Source organism: Piliocolobus tephrosceles, chromosome 8 (genome assembly GCF_002776525.5).
Source record: "Piliocolobus tephrosceles isolate RC106 chromosome 8, ASM277652v3, whole genome shotgun sequence".
In the NCBI taxonomy this organism is placed as follows: domain Eukaryota; kingdom Metazoa; phylum Chordata; class Mammalia; order Primates; family Cercopithecidae; genus Piliocolobus; species Piliocolobus tephrosceles.
The window spans coordinates 99,366,841-99,387,083 of NC_045441.1; the positions used below are offsets into that span (position 1 = coordinate 99,366,841).

Genomic DNA, 20,243 nt, shown 5'->3' on the forward strand with positions numbered 1-20,243 from the left:
GCTACTCCATGGGCAGAACAGTGGTGTGGGCTGCTCGACTGATGATACTTTTTGTTACTTCTTGATTATATGCTAAACAAGGGGTTGATTATTCATGAGTTTCCAGGAAAGGGTTGGGCAATTCTCGGAACTGAAGGTTCCCGCCTCTGCCCTCACTGACTTTTTAGACCATATAGGGTAACTTCCTGATGTTGCTATGGCATTTGTAAACTGTATGGCACTGGTGGGAGTATCTTTAACATGTTAATGCATTATATAATTAGCGTATAATGAGCAGTGAGATGACCAGAGGTCACTTTCATTGCCATCTCTGTTTTGGTGGGTTTTGGACAGCTTTTTTACCCATGCTGTTTTATCAGCCAGGTCTTTGTGACCTGTAGCTTGTGCCAAGGACCTATCTCAGCCTATGTCTAGGAATGCCTTAACCTCCTGGGAATGCAGCTCAGTAGGTCTCAGTCTTATTTTACCCACCCCCTATTCAAGATGGAATTGCTCTGGTTCAAACACCTCTGACAGGAAGAAATTCAGATGTTAGAAAATTTTACCTCCTTAAAATAACTTAAGGGACCAATTACTGTATAGCTTATTTATTTGCATATTTTATATGATGTTTTCTAAACATATAGTATTTATCAGTGTTTCTTTGGATGAATTTTAACAAATACCAGTGACAAGGTTTTTTGTGGAGGGATTTAGACCAGTGGGGAGCCCAGGGATATTTATTCTGCTATCATTCTTGAGCCGCTATAAATATTTCAGTTAAGAGTAGTCATAGGAGAGCAAGCAATTGGAGCTATCTGGATTTGAAAGTACTTCTGCTTTCTTCAGCATCCATGCTATCAGTAGCTGCCTAACCTTGCCTTCTGATTACTATGCAAGAATTGGATGCTTCTAGCTAACAAACCTCCACTCATGCTGGCTTTTCCCATCCTTTGATCCCTTACCTTGATGCTGCTTTATGGTGCCAAAACACCTCAAAGCTTGAACTTGAATAGATAGTGTCAAAACATAAAGACAGTATTGAATCAGCTCATGAGTCCTCAAAATCAAAAGTCCTTCTTTTGCATGTCCAGCATTTGTGACTTAGTGAATCATAGGGTGGGGAAGTGACTCACAGTCATCCCAACAGCACTCTTTTTTTCATTAGTTGTTTCTGAAGAATTATAAAGTTCTGAATTCAAAGCATGCTTATAAAGTATTCAGATGGACTTTTTCTCCCCTGCAGCATGCCAGAAACTATACAATCCACCCCCTTTGAAGGAGTTTGCTAATTAAAAAAAAAAAAGGGTAAGCATGTTTTTAAAATTTAATTGCAGCGACAGTACAGAAAACAGTTTTTATGGCCACATCACGTGTTGCCTGGGTCTGCTGTTTTTTCTTCTTTCCTATTTTCTCTCATCCCTTTGTTCCACTAAATCCTCCTGCTCCTGCCCCCTTTTACCACCACCCCCTCCTCTTCCTCCCTCCTCCACGCTGGATCCCTAGAGAGGCTTGACCTGGGGGCTAGGTAATAATCCCAGAAAGGGCTTGGGATTCCAAATTGCCAGAGATCAGGAAAGGAAAGCCACACAGAGAGAACCTGGAAGGACACAGAGTGGTCAGTGTAAATGCATCCATGTGCTCCAAATGGGCAAAGTAATTGGTTAAAATGTGTAAATGTAAATGCTAAAAATCGAATCTCTATAGAGCGGCCAATGCTATAAAAGTATTACCTTCTTCTAAACAATTTTTTCATTCTGTATTTTTCCGGCCAATCTATATATTGTTCATTATTTCACCTTCTCCTTGTTTTCCTGAGCTTTGGGCAAACCTCATCACTTAACCCATGCAATAAATGGGAGTAAGTTCAATTTTTCATCGAGGATAACCATGACAAAAAAAAAAAGAAGAAATTCACTAACACTACAAACTGTATTAACCTTCACATAAGAACTTTCAGAGGAGTAGTGGGGGCAAAAGTTTGATTTGAAGGGAATGGAAGGAGAAGAATTGAAGGCAGTAAGTATAGACAACCTATACTTGCAGAAGAATCATGCAGTGAAGAGCAGCAGAGATAGTAGAGCCAGAGGGAGAGCTAGAGGTGGATGTGGGGTCAAGAAAATTTTTAATATAACTAATGTGAAAGAAATAATAGCATCTTTATATGGTCATAGTAATGATGAGACCAAGAGGGGAAAAACTGATGACATAGAGGAGGGAGTGTATTAGTCCATTCTCATACTGCTATGAAGAAATACCTGAGACTGGGTAATTTATAAAGAAAAAGAGGCTTAATGGACTCACAGTTCCACATGGCTGGGGAAGCCTCACAATCATGGCAGAAGGCAAAGAAGGAACAAATGCACGTCTTACATGGTGGGAGGCAAGAGAAGGTGTGCAGGGGAACTGCCCTTTGTAAAACCATCAGATCTTGTAAGACTTATTCACTATCACAAGAACAGCACAGGAAAATCCTGTCTCCCTGATTCAATTACCTCCCACCAGGTCCCTCCCACAACACTTGGGGATTGTGGGAGCTACAATTCAAGATGAGATTTGGGTGGGGACACAGCCAAACTATATCAGGGAGTATGTTTGCCAAGCAGCATTAAGGGTTTATGTTCATGAATTTAAGATGGAAGGATTGCTGGAGATGGAGAATGTTAGGGGTTAAATTGTATGCCCCCCCAAAAAATTTAAATGTTGAAGTCCTAACCTCTGGTACCTCAGAATGTTACCTTACTTGGAAATAGGGTCATTGCACATATATCCTAATTAGTTAAGATGAGGGGGTGTCCTAATCCAGTATGACTGGTGGCCTTATAAAAATAGGAAATTTGGGTACAGACAGGCACACAAGGAGAACACCATGTGAACACGAAGGCAGAAGTTGGAGTGACGAATCTACAAGCCAAGGATTGCCAGCAATTCACCAGAGGCCAGGACAGCAGCCTGGGGCATCCCCCTACATGGTATCAACTCCATCAACACCTTGATCTCAGACTTCCAACCTCCAGAACTGTGTGAGAATACATTTCTATTCTTTAAGCCACCTAATTTGTGGCACTTTGCTTTGACAGCCCTAGCACACAGGGTGATTGAGGGAGTGTGCTATAAAGAGAGGAAGCAGGGATCCTAGAGTGGGCGGCATGCCTTGCAGCCATGGAGGCCTTGCAACTGTGGGAAATGACAGGGTCTGCAATGACGGTGATGCAAGGGGAAGGACCAGATTGTGAAAGGAGAGGTCAGTAGGGAACTGAGATACCAGGATAATGGAGGGACAATCCATGTGTAAGTTGAACTTGCTCAGAGTTAAGACACGAAGAGGAGTGCAATGGTGAAGCAGGAACACTGAGGAACCAGACGGAATGACCTCAGTATGACAGATGTCACAAAATAAGAAGTCAGGTGACATAACCCGATAACCTGAGATTCAACGCAGGACACTTTTAGGGAGGAGAAAGAGAGAATGATGCAGAGGTGGCAATGAGGAGTGAAAAAGAAACACACCCCGCCTCCAGGCCCCATGGCACAACTGGAGGGAGAAAACCACAGCCACCACGGGACACGGAGAATACCGGCAGAATCAGAAGGCAGCATTCCCAGGGTAGAGCCAGGTTTTCATCAGAGTGAGATGGTGCTGGAAGAGTCAGAGCCAAGGCTGACACAATTGGGTTTTGCTAATAATGGACTGTGAGTTCCAGCAGGGCCCAAAAGGGGCTTCAGGATTGGGCAAGGGTAGGAGATGTCTTCCTCTAGTCCATGACCAATGCTGATCCACATTGGACTAATTACTTCCCTGATTCCAGGCTAGTAGATGGGTGGCAATGAATGTTCCATCTCCAGCTGTACTCACCATGTTGACTTTATTTTCTAACTCTAGCTAATTCTGTCCCAGGACCTGGCTATTACACAGGTTGAAGCAGCAGTGAGCTCCTCTTTTCTCTAGGACCCACAGAAATCACAGCAGCTGTGTTATTGTGGGGTTTCTTGGCGTTTTGTTTTGTTTTGGTTTGTTTTTTGCCAGTAATTTTTTTCCCAGAAAGGCATTCTTTCTCCTCACTGCAGTGGAAGGGAGAGAGGGAGAAAGGGTGCAGAGGAGGAGAGGGCAAGTAATCAAATTCCCAGATGACCGTCTCCCTAGAAGGCTTTCACTATCCCTCAACATGTGGCATCATTTTAGCATCCTCAACTCTGTTATTTTGAGGGTAACCTCAGCAAACATGCCCCTCTCATGAGCAAGGTATGTGGTTTGACAAGCAGAGTGTGACTTTTGTGATTAGAAAAAAGCATCCTTCCTCCTGGTGGATGCAGGCCATGTCAGGGCACTCAGCTTGACAAGGAGACAGTAGGCTGGACTTTAGATCCCATTCATTTCTTGGGCTAAGTATTCTCACACAGTCAACAACTTGGAAAACTGTACATAGCAGATCTAATGGGAGAAAAGCAATTGGGTGTTTTAAGGAATATTTTCATTAAAGTATGTGGAATATGGTATCAAGTAGTGACTGTCATGTAACAATGTCTTTTACACATTCCAATGTGTGTGAAATATATAAAAGTTTCCTGTGTTAGTCCCCTTTAAAATAATTGAACAAGTCTTTTTTATGTGCAATTGTTTTAGAAAATATGTTAAAGTTAGCCAGAAAATTGTTCACATTTTCAGACTATTATCTCATTCTGGGAAAAATTAGGACAACTTGACTCATGCTGGGGAGGCTAGAATCCTGGAGAGAATGAAATCAGAAAAACCCAGATTTTGGGTCCCCCAAGATAGCTCAAATCTGTCAGTTCTGCAAAACAGAATTATGCCCCACTCCCGTTCTCTCACTCCTTACCTGAGATGCAGACAGGGCTTGGAAAGGACACGCCAAGATTTGTTACCTTGCCATGCAAGCTGGGTTTTCCCTCCCTTGGCCCTGCCAGCCTGGAGGTCATATTCCTTTACCTTTTGTCCATTTTTCCCTCCCTGGGGCCTGGCTTGAAGGACAATTCTTGTTTAGAAGAAATCACGTCTAATATGTTACTAGTCTGGAAATGTTGATCTGGTCTGCCTCTAACATTTGTGAGGCCCAAAGCAAGAGTACAGACTAAGGTCCCCAAACCATATGTCTAGTTATTTAGAAGTTATAAATCAAAGCTAACAAACTGCTGAATAAAAGATCCTATTCTCCTATCTGATAAATATACCCTCCAAACAACCCAGAAACCCAAGGTAGTAATGCGGTGGCACAGGGAGCGCCAATTTCTGGCCCACGGCCCACGCTCCCTCTTTTCCCACAGCCAGCCCTCCATGAATGAGGGGCTTCCTGGGGACACGAGTGCACACTGCAGCTCACACACTCAACTCCATCCACACCCCCACAAACAGCTGCCCCTTGGCCACTGCTCAGACATAATGACACGCCCAGCAGGGTATGCCCTCTAGAGGTCAGACCAGGGAAGAAGCCCATGCACAGTCAGGAGCCAGCTCAGCGCCTGTGATTGTGAATTTTATGTGGCAACTTGACTGGATGCAGGTGCTCGGATTAAACCTGATTTCTGGGTATGTCTGTGAGGGTGTTTCCAGAGGAGATTAGAATTTGAATCTGTGGATTGGCAAAGTCGGTGTTTGCCCCAGTGTGGGTGGGCACCATCTACTCTCCTGAGGACCTGAAGAGAACAAAAGGCAAAGGAAGGAGGAATTCGCCCTTACTTGCTTGCTGCCTGCCTGCTTGAGCAGAGACATTTCATCACATCTTCTCTGGCCCTCGACTGAGATTCACACCATTGGCTTCCCTGGTTCTCAGGCATTTTGACTTGGACTGAACTATACCATTGGCTTTCCTCGGCTCCAGCTTGCACATAGCAGATTGTGGGATTTCTCAGCCTCTATTATTACAGGCGCCAATTCTTCAAAATCAACTTCTCTCTCTCTCCCCAGATCACAGTATGGAAGTCTGCTCACAGTCTCAAGGTTGGCATATCCCCTAGAGCCCCCAGACTCCTCATCCCATGGGGACCAACATGGCCAGAGGAGGGCCAGAGCAGGGCCCTCTAAACCACAGACCCCAGGGCAGGAGCCCCTCTGGTCTGGATCTAAGGGTGGTATTTTCAACAATTATTAAAGTTTTATCCTAGGCTCTCCAAATGGGAGTCTAAAGGTCTCAAAACATGGTCCAGAAGAAGTCTGTAAAAATGTAAATTCCTAGGCCCCAACCCAGACCTATGAATCAGATGATCTGTATGGGGGTTCCTGAAATCTATATTATTAAACAATCTTCCTAAATGACTTGTATTCATACTAAAGTTTGAGAATTGCTATTAAACAGCTAGAAGGTGGAGTGAAGGGTCCTGCCTTTCCCATGAAATTCATCAACTCTATGCCCTCAAAAGCTGGGCTCTTGGATGAGCTGCTCTCCATTCAAGAGACATTACCAACTAGGTAGCCTGCTGGTCCTCAGGAAGCTAAGCCCAGGCTCTTCAGCAGAGAGTCAGATAAACACTGATTACATCATACTCTCCAATTCCGAGAACACCATTACTTAATTCCTGGCAAGTTGCAATGTAATTGAGTAGGTTGTAGTTCTTTGGTTCTTGCGTTTTTTGTTGTCATATATATATAACAGGCATAGTTAGCCAGCTTCCTAGAAACACCATGATCTCTTGATGAAAATTCCAGAAACCTGCATCACTTCCCAATTCAAGTAGGGAATTTTTAAAAATTATTAAACCATGTGCTTTCTAATTCCTGTTGCCCTTTCTTTTCACCCACCATTCAGCAGTCAGCAGACACTTTCTGGGTATATCAGGGTAGGACCATCCAGGCAGAACAAAAGCCACTGATCATGAACTACAGAGAGAGCTTGGTAAATGCACACCAGAAACCATGGTCTACAGGGGCCTGGCTTTCTCCCATCTAAATACTAACTAGGCCCAACCCTAGTTGGGCGTAGCTTCCTAGATCAAATGAAATTGGGCGCATTCAGGGTGGTATTGGGAGTATGGCTCTCTATTGTAAGTGGCAGGAGTTTGAGAGAAGAAAAAACGGATTCTCTTTTTTTTTTTCCTTTAAATTTTAGAGAATTAACTTCAAGATCCAAACCCAAAGGATTCGGAAAGCCTTGTACCATAAACCATTTGTATTAGTCAGGGTTCTGTTCTCCAGAGAAACAGAACCAACAGGAGGTATAGATAGAGAGAGAGAAATGGAATTGGCTCCCATGACTACGGAGGCTGAGAAATCCGTCAATCTGCTGTCTGTGAGCTGGAGACCTAGGAAAGCTGGTGGTACAATTCAGTCCCAGTACAAAGGCCCAACAACTAAGAGCACCATTGTCAGAGAGCTGAAAAAGATAGATGTCCCAGCTCAAAAAGAGAGAGCAAATTCACCTTCCTTCCACCATTTTGTTCCATCCTGTTCCATTCCTCAACAGATTGGATAATGAGGGAGATCTTTACCCAATCTCAAGTTTTTTGCACAAATATGGGATACAAATGAAAAATACAGCACATCATCATTGACTTCCAACTTAGACTAGTTTAACTTCCCTTTTTCTTCTATCCTGTCTATCCCTTGAGGGATCTTCTCTCCTTGTTCATCTCTGTATCTCTAATAATTAGCACAGTGCTAGGCACATGGTAATATGGTTATAACAGTGGATTATTGGTCTCCAACATAAGTAAGCCCATCCAAAAGAAAAAGCAACTTCATAAATCTGCTTTGCAAAGTTCATAAACAATGGATATGCTATGTCTCAAAGGTGCTGGCCAAAAAAATTTAAGAGCTTGGGAATTATGTATTATTTTGTTATATTTTTCACCGAGTCTACTTTTCTGTCACAAGAACCCATATCAACAACATACCCACGTATATCCTTCTTTTTATCTACTTTACTCCATGAAGTCTGTCACCATCAAACTGTAAAGATCTGATCAGCTGAACAAGGTCTTCAAACTAATTTCTCTCATACTTACTAAAGGAACTTTGAAAATCTGTGTATCGCCTTGCACATTTTCAAGTAGACACCTAAGATTTTTCATCATAAATTTGAATAACTTCAAAATGTATACTTTTTAGTATATTGTAAATATTTATTTTTAAATAAAATATATCACACTTTGTATCCAATGAACTCTAAATGCCATCGCAATTTGACACTTAGTCTCCCACCCTCAGTCTTAAAAATTCACCAACAACCTCTTTTTTAACAACAGAAAAATTTGTATTATTCCTTTTCAAAATTTTGAAGTTTTCTGGATTGAATTATTTTTACAATGATTTTTAGTATACAACTGACTAAAGCAACATAAATATATAGCATATAGCATATTTTGATAAATAATTATAAAACATAGCAAGTTAAGTGTTGTTGGAAAATTAAACTAAATGAATGGATCTTTTAAAATTAGTTCATGTATCTGTGGCTGTTCCTCACTGTTAAAATGAGACAGAAGTCAGCATCAATTCTACTCTTATTTTTTATTTTTTTAGACATAAGTCCTGTGAAAACTTGTTCAATTAAATAAGTAACGAGAATGTTAGGCATTTTCTGATGAAAATGTCACTCTGTTATTTGAACGCCTTCTTGATTATAAGTCAAAAAGTACACAGTAATGTGTTATGAAAAACTATTGACCTATCTGTTGACAACTTGGTTAGGTCCTCCTTTAATTTTATTGAAAGCAAAGAATTGGAAACTACCAAATTTATGAAGAAAGAAGAAGAAGAAGGAGAAGAAGGAGAAGAAGGAGAAGGAGAAGGAGAAGAAGAAGAAGAGGAGGAGGAGGAGGAGGAAGAGGAAGAAGAAGAAGAGGAAGAGGAAGAAGAAGAGGGAGAAGAAGAAAGAAGAAGAAGAAGGAGGAGGAGGAGGGAGGAGGAGGAGGAGGAAGGAGGAGGAAGAGGGAGGAGGAGGAGGAGGAGAAGGAGAAGAAGAAGAAATGTGTCACCTAATTATTAGAGTTCACTTTCTAAGTTTCTAGGAAGTATGACCCAAAAAAGCTTGGCCAAGACTTATTACATGGCTATTGATTATACCCTCACCTTTTCATTTACAGTTGTATTGCTTATGGAGCTAAAATAGATGAAACTGGAGTTAGAAACAAAAACAGAAAATCGTAAATTGTGCATTTGGGGACTTTTCTCCTTGACTGTGGACAGAGACCTACATATAATGCCAAATTTCATTTTTTTAAGGATGTCTCAAAATGCAGAGTAAAGAAATGACAGAAGGACAGACACTGGGGGATATTCATGTATATATTAATAATTTCTCCCCAAATACGACTGAAGACAATACACTTAGCAGAACTGAAATCAGTATATCAACATCTGAAAGGGAGAAATTAATACTAATTAAATCAAGCCAGTTTTCTAAAGTTCAAGTCATTGCATATTAGATTTACATTTTGGAAAATTTTTTTGCTTTTGAACCAAAAAGCAATATATGCTTTTGACAGTATAGTTTAAATACTTTATGTAAGTTGACAGAAAAAGAAAGAACTTAGTCACCAATAAGTATAGTACAAGATTATGGAAAGCACATTAAGGATTATTAAGCACATTAGAGTATAATCTCCAACATATTCCTGTTAAATTACTTAATGCTAATTTTGCGGTCTGAATTTCATTTCCCCAAAATTGATATTTTCAAGGCTTAACCTCAATGTGACTATATTTGGAAATAGTGCCTGTGAAGAGGTGATAAAGGTTAAGTGAGGTCGCAGGCTGGGGTCCTACTTCAATAAGACCGGTGCCCTTTAAAGAAGAGGATAGATGCCAGACACTCTCATTCATGCCCTCTATCTCGCTCTCACTCTCATTCTCTATCTCCTCCTGCCCCCCATGTGAGGATATAACGAGAAGGCAGCCATCTGCCAGCCAGGAAGAGAGCCCACACCAGAACTTGACCATGCTGACACCCTAATTTTGGATTTCTAGCCTCCAGAGTGATGAGAAAATACATTTCTATTGTTTAAGCCACCTGGTGCATGGTATTTTGTTATGGCAATACAAGCTGACTTATATACCTAATAACTACATGGCAGGAATAAATACATGAACAGGAAAGTTGTTCATGAGTGACAGTGAGCAGGAGACTTGTACCTTCATCAAAAATGGGTATAGATTTCATATTTTGCGCCGGGCGTGGTGGCTCAAGCCTGTAATCCCAGCACTTTGGGAGGCCGAGACGGGCGGATCACGAGGTCAGGAGATCGAGACCACCCTGGCTAACACAGTGAAACCCCGTCTCTACTAAAAATACAAAAAGTAGCTGGGCGAGGTGGCGGGCGCCTGTAGTCTCAGCTACTCGGGAGGCTGAGGCAGGAGAATGGCGTAAACCAGGGAGGCGGAGCTTGCAGTGAGCTGAGATCCGGCCACTGCACTCCAGTCCGGGCGACAGAGCAAGACTCCGTCTCAAAAAAAAAAAAAAAAAAAAAAAAAAAAAGATTTCATATTTTGCTAACTTTTAGCAAAAATTAATGCAAGTGTTTCTTCTAGAAATCTGAGTAAATATTTAAGAAAATACAAAATACTAACTTACCTCTAATATGTGTTTCTTTTATTAAAATATGTAGCCTTGATACGTTGGAAGAAATTGTAGATCTTTTCACCTTGAAGTTATGCAAATTACACTACTGAGACACAGAGTAAAATGCAGATCAATCAGAGTATTCACTGAGCTTGCTCTCATTACTGAGATGGTGAAATTGCAGAGAAAGTGTGGTTCATAGCTCACTGGCATTTCCCAGTACACTTCTTACAAATCTTGTATATTTCAAGATAGACAGAGACCTCCCATGAGTTTGCCACCTGGATGAATAACTTACTGCCATCTTCAATATTTCTAAGAGATTTTCTCTTTGTTTTATTCTCTCTCTTTTTTTTTTTTTTTTTGAGATGGAGTCTCACTCTGTCACCCAGGTTGAAGTACGGTGGTGCGATCTCAGCTCTTTGCAACCTCCACCTCCCAGGTTCAAGTGATTCTTCTGCTTCAGTCTCCCGAGTAGCTCGGATTATGGGGTCCTAACACCACGTCTGGCTAATTTTTGTATTTTTAGGAGAGATGGGGTTTCACCATGTTGGCCAGGCTAATCTCGAACTCCTGACCTCAAGTGATCTGCCCACCTTGGCCTCCCAAAGTGCTGGGATTACAGGCGTGAGCCACTGTGCCTGGCCTGCTTTATTCTCAAGAGTCTCTTTCCTCAGGAACAATGCCCTTTTTGCCAGTAGTGAAGACAGGAGGAAAATGCCATCACTTCTCCTGTCTGATTCTATGATACTCCTGAAGTCCAAACACCCCGACATGGGTGACCATACCTGCTTAAGGTGTGCTTTGCCCCTAAGAGAGATAAGCATAAGACAGAAAAGGTAATATGCCCTGCACCTTTGGTTTATACTGGTTTGAGTAAAGGAAAATACCCATAGTATTTCCTTCGACAGAGAGTATTTCCTTTGAGAGTCTCTCTCTCTCTCAAATACCCATAGTTTGACTTTTCTCAGCTTGGTGTCCCACAGGTTTGTATACCCAGGGCAATCAAGGTACCACAGTATAATTTGAGTTGGATGAAAAATTTGTCACTTTTTTGTAGCACAGAAGAAAAGGAGCTATAAAAGAAAAGGTAGATGAAGAGAAGCAGCTTGATTCAGGTGCACTTTTGAGCAAATATAGAAATATATATATATAGAGAGAGAGAGAGAGAGAAAGAGAGAGTGAGAATTTGGAAATTGATTCTGAGTCTGCATAGCTCTTGGGATGTCTTCATGTACCCCTAAAGCTATGCAAATCCCAATTTGAATTAAATATTTCTACCATTGCTAATAATTATCATTGCAATGTACTGGGAACCTATTTTAAACCAAGTAGTATATTAAGTTCCTCATATACATATATACATATATATATATATATATATATATATGGAGAGAGAACATGTGTTCATTTAAATTGTATTTCTCATGTGATAGCCATTATTAACTCCATTTTAAAGATGAATAAATTGGGACTCAAAGAAAAGTAACTTGCCCAGGATCCCACGGCTAGTAAGTGCCACAGCCAAATTCAACTCTAGCTCCATTTGATTGGAGAGCCTGTGCTTTGCAGTTCACCCTATGTGGCCTTGTTTCTGTGTTCTCAACTGGCAGCAGCTGAATATCTCTGCCTCCCAGAGAACTAGTGCTTAAAAAGTAATAATTCTCTAATGGTGGATGTCAGGATTATGTGACAGACTTTTGAAAGGTATTTTCATCAAGACACTCTTCCTAGTGGCTCCTCAAATCATGAAAATATTTTTTTCTCTCTTTTTCTGATATACACATCACTCTGTTTCTTAATGAGGTTACAGGGTGGGGAGAATCAAGTATGAATAGCAAATAAGCATTCAAATTAAGAAAACTTGAAATTATTCCAGGATCTCTAGTTCACTGTTAGAAATCCTAATTGTGTTTTCATACTTAATTTAAAGATTCTGTGGTCACTAGTTCTTTTCTTTTCCTTAAAATATCCCCCAAAGGATTAATTCTTTAATTCTCAATTTTTGACCTAAGCCCGTGAACTCAATCCCTTTAGTGATTAACCACACAGTTAAAAATTAAAGGTAATGATGACCATAAATGATCATTAATTCTTTAATTCTCAATTTTTGACCTAAGTCCATAAATCCAATCCCTTTAGTGATTAAACACATAGTTAAAAATTAAAGGTAATGATGACCATAATCGCAAACCATAAACAATATCCTACTATTCTCTGCAAAAATATAGACAAATCTGTGGCACTTAAAAAAATAGCCCCCCTTCAACCTAATTCACACATACGTACATATATAATTTTCAGTGGAACTGTGAGTAAAGTGAATCTACACTTATATTTCATTGTGGAGCTTAAACTAATATTTATCTATTCTTTAAGACAAATTAAAGCTTGTATTTTTGGGTGGGTTCAGCTGAATAGTACTTTGGACAGTAGCCCTTGGTCTGGGGCTCATGTGGTTTTCAGACATAAAGACACCTAAGAAGTCACAGAGCATAGGATGAATAAACAAGATCAGTTTGCTATAGTACAGATTTAGGAGAGGAGAGAAGGCTTAATGATCTAGACTAGAAAAGCAGTTCCCAAGACAAAAGAGCACCTCTGTTAGAGCCAGCCATGCTGCATTTTGAAACACAGCTCAAAAAGGTGGAAGGCGGAATGGGAAAATCTAAGGAATTTAGTAAAGTGAGAGTCAGAGAGAGAGATTAATTATGCTAGATTTTAAGCGTATATTTGGTCCTCAATGAAATACTAATGTCATGAGTTTATGTTTCGCCTAAAGAACTTTCCCATAAATGTATTATTCATAACTGCCTGCGGGGTTTGTGGGGAAGGCACTATTTTTGTTAAGTGACAGAAAAGAAAACGCAGGCACAGAGAGACTGGGCAAATTTTCCATTGTCCCGTATCTGGTTCCTTGGCGGAGTGATGATCAGACAGACCCGAATCCAAGGGAGTCCCACCTCTTGCCAGCAGTCAGAGGCACTCTTCTATAATTTTCCAAATTGTTCTAAAACTAAACATACAAGTACCCTATAATCCAATAATTGCACTCTTGAGTACTTATGTCAAAGCTATGAAAACTTACGTTCACCAGAGACCTGTATATGAATGTTCATGATGGCTTTATTCATAATAAACAAAAGCCACCCAAATAGTCTTTTGCAGGTGAAAGGTTAAACACACTGTCATCTATCCATACACCATACATTGGAATACTTCTCAGCAGTAAAAAGGAACAAACTATTGATAAATGAAGCAACTTGGATACTTCTTAAGGGAATTATGCTGAGTGAAAAGAGCCAAACTTTTTTTTTTTTTTTTTTTGGAGAAAGGGTCTTGCTCTTGTGCCCAGGCTGGAGTGCAGTGGCACGATCAGCCTCAAACTCCTGGGCTCAGGTGATCCTCCCACCTCAGCCTCCCAAGTAGCTGGGATTATAGGCATGAGTCACCACAGCTAATTTTTGTATTTTTAGTACAGACGAGATTTCACCATGTTGCCCAGGCTGGTCTTGAACTCCTGAGCTCAATTGATCCACCCACCTCGGCCTCCCAAAGTGCTAGGATTATAGGCATAAGCCACCACACCCAGCCTAAAAGAACCAACACTAAAAAGTTATATACTATATGATTTCATTTATATAACATTCTTGAAATGAAAAATTCTGAAGATGGAGAACAGATTACTGATTGTTCCTCAGGGTAGGAGCGGGTGTAGGATAGCAACACAGCCTTGTGATGGAACAGTTCTATATTTTGATTATAGTGGTGGTTATGTGAACCTATACATTAGTAAAGCTGCACAGAACTATACATACACACACATGCAAGAACACATCAAACAGGTGAAATGTGAATAAGCTCTGTGGATTGGCCTAATGCCCATTTCCTGGTTTTGGTGTTGTACTATAGTTAGGCAGGATGTTATCACTGGGGGAAACAGACTGAACCTCTATATATGTATGTGTGTGTGTATATATATATATATATACACACATATATATATATATATATACACACACATATACATATACTTTTTTTTTTTTGAGACAGAGTCTTGCTCTTTTGCCCAGGCTAGAGTGCAGTGGCGCGATCTTGGCTCACTGCAACCTCCGCCTCCTGGGTTTAAGCGATTCTCCCTCCTCAGCCTCCTGAGTAGCTGGGACTACAGGTGCCCAGCTAATTTTTTTATTTTTAGTAGAGGAGGGGTTTCACCATCTTAGCCAGGCTGGTCTAGAACTCCTGAGCTCGTGACATATACATTTTTTATAACGTCCTATGGGTCTATAATTTTTTTCAAAACAAATCATGAAAAAATCATTTTCTAAGTAATCGTAAACCACATTTAATAGTCCATTTTTGAAATCTGTCTGGGACTGATGCAAAGCTAAGGTCAGTTTTCCTGTATCTCCTCATTTCTTCTTACCTGTTGGTTTGTGATACAGTCTGGATCTGTATCCCCACCAAATCTGATGTTGCACTGTAATCCCCAATGTTGGAGGTGGGGCCTGGTGGGAGGAGACTGGATCATCAGGGTGGATCCCTCACAGCTTGGTGCTGCCCCTGCAATAGTGAGTGGTAGTTTAAAAGTGCGTAGCACCTAGGTCAGGCACAGTGGCTCACACCAGCAATCCCAGCACTTTGGGAGGCTGAGGCAGGCGGATCATTTGAGCCAAGGAGTTTGAGACCAGCCTGGGCAACATGGCAAACACCATCTATACAAAAAATTAGCCAGACCTGTAGTCCCAGCTACCTGACAAGCTAAGGTGGGGGGATCACCTGAGCCCAGGGCGGGGAGGAGGAGAGGGCTGTCAAGGCTGCAATGAGCCATGATCAAGCTATTGCACTGCAGCCTGGGCAAGAGTGAGACCCCATCTCAAAAATAATAAATAACAAAAAAAAAGTTGTTAAGTATGTAGCACCTCTCTCCCTACTCTCTCTTGTTCCTGCTTTTGCCATGTGACATGCCTCCTCCCACTTTGCCTTCTGCCATGAGTAAAAGCTCCCTGATGCTTCCACAGAAGCCAAGCCGATACCGGCGCCATGCTTCCTGTACAGCCTGCAGAACTGTGAGCCAGCTAAATCGTTTTTCTTTATAAACTACCCAGTCTCATGTATTCCCTCATAGCAAGGCCTGATACAGTTTAGTTTGTCTTATTGTCTTTCATTCGTTCATTTATTTCTTAATTCATTGCATACTTATTAAATGTTCATCATACACACACTGCTACTCCTGCAAGAGATTATTGACCTTTATCCTACCCCTTGGCTTCACCTTTCTTCCCACCTTTCTGTGGAAACAGACAGGAGCAACTAATTCAGCCCTGAGAGTCATGAATATCCACAAAGGGAGCATTTAAGTTTATTTTACCAGGATTTTCTTCTCCCTTTCCCAGAAAAATTGAGTGGAAAATCCCTCTTGATCAAGTCAGCAAATCTCCTGCCAAACAAATTCTTCCCAGTCTTTGAAAGATCCACTGCCCCTATTCTGGTAGGTTTGGCTATTATCCAAGAAACCTAATCTCACTCCTGTAAACCAGCAACAGAAGCCAAGTCTTCCTTTCCTGCATCCTTTGCTTCCAAAGCCAACTGGAAAGAAAAAATAAACCAAAAAAATTCTATCTAGACCCTAAAATTCTCTATTTTCTGTCCAAAACTCCAACAATAGAGATACAATTGAAACTTCTTAACATCACGGAATTCGTTTTTAGCAGAAATCAATATAAGAGGCCAGCCTCCTTCTGCTCCTAGAGATGAAGGAGAAATAGAGATTCAGAAGGGTATGCAATGTGCCAAGAGCTGGGCAGCCAGGAGAACAATGCACTTTCTAATCCCAGAAAATGCCCCCTCCACTCTGCCATATTGGCTAAATCTTTTCTCACCAATATTTCTTGGTCTCACATCTTAGGTTAGTTGTTCAAGGAAGAAGACTCATCTCCTCCACAACTTTCTTATGTTCCAAAGAAACAGAATGAACTTCTTGAAGGGAGCAACATTTCATCTTCTTTCTTTTTCTTTCTTTTTTTTTTTTTTTTATGATTATTAGGGCCTGAGTCTTGAGAAGCCAACATTTACCACGTCCCCACAGCCTGTCTTGTTATCAGGAACTGAAGGAAGCAAATGAGAGGAAAGCCCACCGACTCTCTGTGGTTCAGGTGTAATCCAGGAGGCCCCTCCCCATGTTCTCCTCCAGAATGCCTTTGGTAGGAATGAAGAGGGGACTGTATCTTCTCCTGACTGGAGCCCAACATACCAACTTTCCAGCCTTCATACTCCACACCACTGTCCTCCTTGAGACCACCAGCATCAACCTCAGCATGCTCCCTAACCTTGGTTATGTCACCACAAGAAGCCCAGGACTCCCTGGTCAGCCCTCAGACCCTACACAGCTCTATGAGAGCAAACAACCATCTCCTCAAACACACACACACGATCCTAATCACCCCTCCTGCACTGCATTTTGGTTTTTTTTTTTTTTTTTTTTACTTAGCATTTATAATTATTTGATAATTCATAAGCTCTATTTACTTGTTTTTCCATCCACTCCCAGAATAAAAGGTCTTTGAGAGCAGGAATTTTAGTTTGTTTTGCTCACTGTTCTGTCTTCAGTGTTAGCACTTTGTAAGAGCTTAATAAACATTTGTTAAATCAATAAATCTCTAAGACCGGTTTTTGAAGTCTGAAAATGCCAGGATGAAAGGATGTCAGAGAAATTTAAGAGAAGAGTGATCATTTGTGGCAACCAGAACACTTGAAAAGGGGAAGGCTTGAATTCTAAAGATTTTCAGAACCGGCATGGATCAAGTGAAAGAACAATTAGCAGTTGGGTGTTCAGAGCAGATACAGGACCAGACATAAGCAAATTAGTGTTCCTTCTGAAACAGGGAATAGAAATAACTTCACACCTACTATGTGCCAAGCACCATGTCAACAAGCACTATTCAAGATGGAATTATTATCCCCATATACAGATGAAGAAACCAAGGCAAAGAGGAGATAAGTAACTGCCCAAGATACACAGTTAGTAAGGAGGAGAGCCACTTTTCAAATCTAAGTTTACCCAGATCCAAAATCCACCTCCCTTTTTCTCACTAAGTCTGCCTGGCCCATCCATCCCAGGTGTCAAGCCCCGTCCTCTGTGTACCCCATCTGAATTATTCAGCGTCTCCTTCTCCAAGCTCCAGATGACCCAGAGGATCAATTAGTTCCCATGCAGTGCTAACGAATGCTACAGGCTCAGACCCTGGGTGCTGTCTTCCTCTCTAAATCAACACTTCCAGGAAAAAAGTATGGAACCATCCAGAAAGTACTTTTAATGATTAAATTATTAAATAACCCCCAAAAAAGTACAGTGAAAGGGATTGGTAAGGGGGACAATTAGAATATAGCCTACTGGTATATCTGGTAAAGTTTTTATGATAATAAATTAAAATATCATAAAGTTTTTATAATAAATAGTATATTGATTAGTCTTTTCTAAACCTCAGCATACTTTTTTTTTTTTTTTTTTTTTTTTGAAACAGAGTCTCTGTCACCCAGCCTAGAGTGTAATAGCACGATCTTGGCTCACTGCAACTTCCACCTCCTGGGCTCAAGTGATCCTCCCACCTCAGCCACAGCATACTTTTTAACCTTGTTTATGTCACCACAAGAAACGCAAGGCTCCTGGGTCAGCCTTCATCCCCCACACGGCTCTATGAGCAGTAAGCAACCACCTCCCCAAACGCACACACGCAATCCTTATCTTCCTTCCTGCCCTTTTGTAAAACTTAGCATTTATGATCATTTGACAAATCATATCCTTTATTTGCTTGTTTTTCCATCCTTTCCTGGAATAAAAGGACTATTATATTAGAGCTGGAATTTGTTTGGACAGAAAAAAAAAGTGTTTAAATAAAAGCAGAGAGAGAGAGATGGTTTATAACAAAGTCTCATTAGGATGATGAAACACTTGAATACATTTTTACTGGGGTCGTGATCCCTGGAAAAACTTTCAAAATAAGAACTCTGACATTCACACTGAATGACTCTTCCTTCCATCACTGAGACATTCTGATCCAGATCAGATGGCCTCACAGTTCTAGCCAACTGAGTGAATCCAGGGTTAAAAATGGCCACTTACATTTCATGGTGCCCACTTGACAGCTCAGTTGTTTGGAGGTATGGTGTTTGCAGAAACAAGATCACATGCAATGAGGGTGATTATTGTTCATCATTAAGTATTATCTATGAAATGATGCTGCTTAATGGTCCTATGGGCTTTTAGCAATAGAGTTATCAAGAAATATAAAATCCAGACTTTAGGTTTAATAGGAGAAGAGGGAAAGGAAAGCTTAAATTTAGGATAGTTGTAAGAAAGATGCTTATCAAAAAAAGAAGAATGGAGTTTCTCTGCTTCCACTCCTACAAGACACTAGTATTACAGGTGTCTGTTATTTTTCCACCTGCCCAGCAGATGTCAGTGTAAGACAATGTTCCTAGAACTGACCAAGCTTTTTCAAAAATTGAGTTATCAAATTATAAAATAGAGAAGATATAATAAAGATGGGTTTGCAAAAATTTTCACGTGAGCCTTTAAATGCATTATTTAAGGAAGGTGATGACCCAAAATAAGTTTCCAGAAAGATAAGATGATCAGAGTTGGACTAGGGGGCCTCAGAAGATCCCATCTGGCTCTCAGATTTTTTGTCAATTCAGTGGGAATTCCTGAAGCATCTCAGGGTTGCAGCAGGACGCAGCACTGTTAGAAGAGTCTGTTGCTGGTGACTAGCACAGTAACAGATGAACAATCCCAGGGAAAATGGCAGTATTCCACCGGACATACTCTCTTTTAAAAAACAGACACCATCTCCGCTTCTCAGAGCCTTACAATAAGAACACAGAAATCCTGTAATCCATGAAAATATATGATTATAAGGACTAAAAAAGTGAATCAAGAAAAAAGAGATGGTCATCAATGGTTGCATGAATAATTTGCAGAATGTGCTGAGTTAGTCAGGGTGAGCTTCTCGGAGGAGCTGGCCATTGAGCTGTGACGAAAAGGCCAGGGTTCCACCCTAGCTCCTGCCTTTCTGTTCTGCATTCAGTTTTTCTCCTCCAAATACAAATGTCCTATACACTGACGAAGGGCAAGCAATACAGAAAAAGAAAATAAACATGACTTATCTTTTAAATTCACTATATAAAGGTTCTGTGGGCATTTTAAAGGGAAAATGGTGGGGGGCGGGGGCTCTTATCTATTGTGCATCTAACAAGACATACATTATGTCATACAAGTCTTACCAAAATCCCGAGATATAAGTAGTATTGTTCTATTATTGCATAAAGGATCGAAAGCTCCCAGAAGCCATAAACTTGCCCAAGATTACGATATCTAATATTTATGAGGGATTACTCTGCATACACAATAATCCTATGAAGTTACCATTATTCCCATTTCTTGGATGAAGACATTAAGCCTTACAAAAAATAAGTGATTGTCTCCCCAAAGCCACAGGCCTCATGAACCATTGAGATGAAATTCAAACTCATGTTTCGCAAGGTGGGTTCTCTGGGAACTCAGGCTGTAGGTGTTTACTAGGAAGTGCCCTTAGGATTAGTACCTATGGAGAGAAGGGGAGGGTGGCAGGATTTGCCAGCACTGGGCCAAAGAGCCAGACTTGTCTACACCTGTCTCCATCAGTCACTGGATATGGGCCTCACAGGAGGGAATGGCCTTGGGGAAGGCAGCTCTCTGCAGCTGAGGTGGACCCT

General features: G+C 40.9%; 1 long non-coding RNA gene across 1 annotated transcript; it reads left to right on the plus strand.

Annotated features, from left to right (window-relative positions):
• The first annotated feature begins 2,803 nt into the window (after positions 1–2,803).
• On the plus strand, positions 2,804–8,089 carry LOC111520391. Its single transcript, XR_002724667.1, has 2 exons — positions 2,804–3,002; positions 5,263–8,089. It is a non-coding gene; the product is annotated as an uncharacterized LOC111520391 (long non-coding RNA).
• The last annotated feature ends 12,154 nt before the right edge of the window (positions 8,090–20,243 follow it).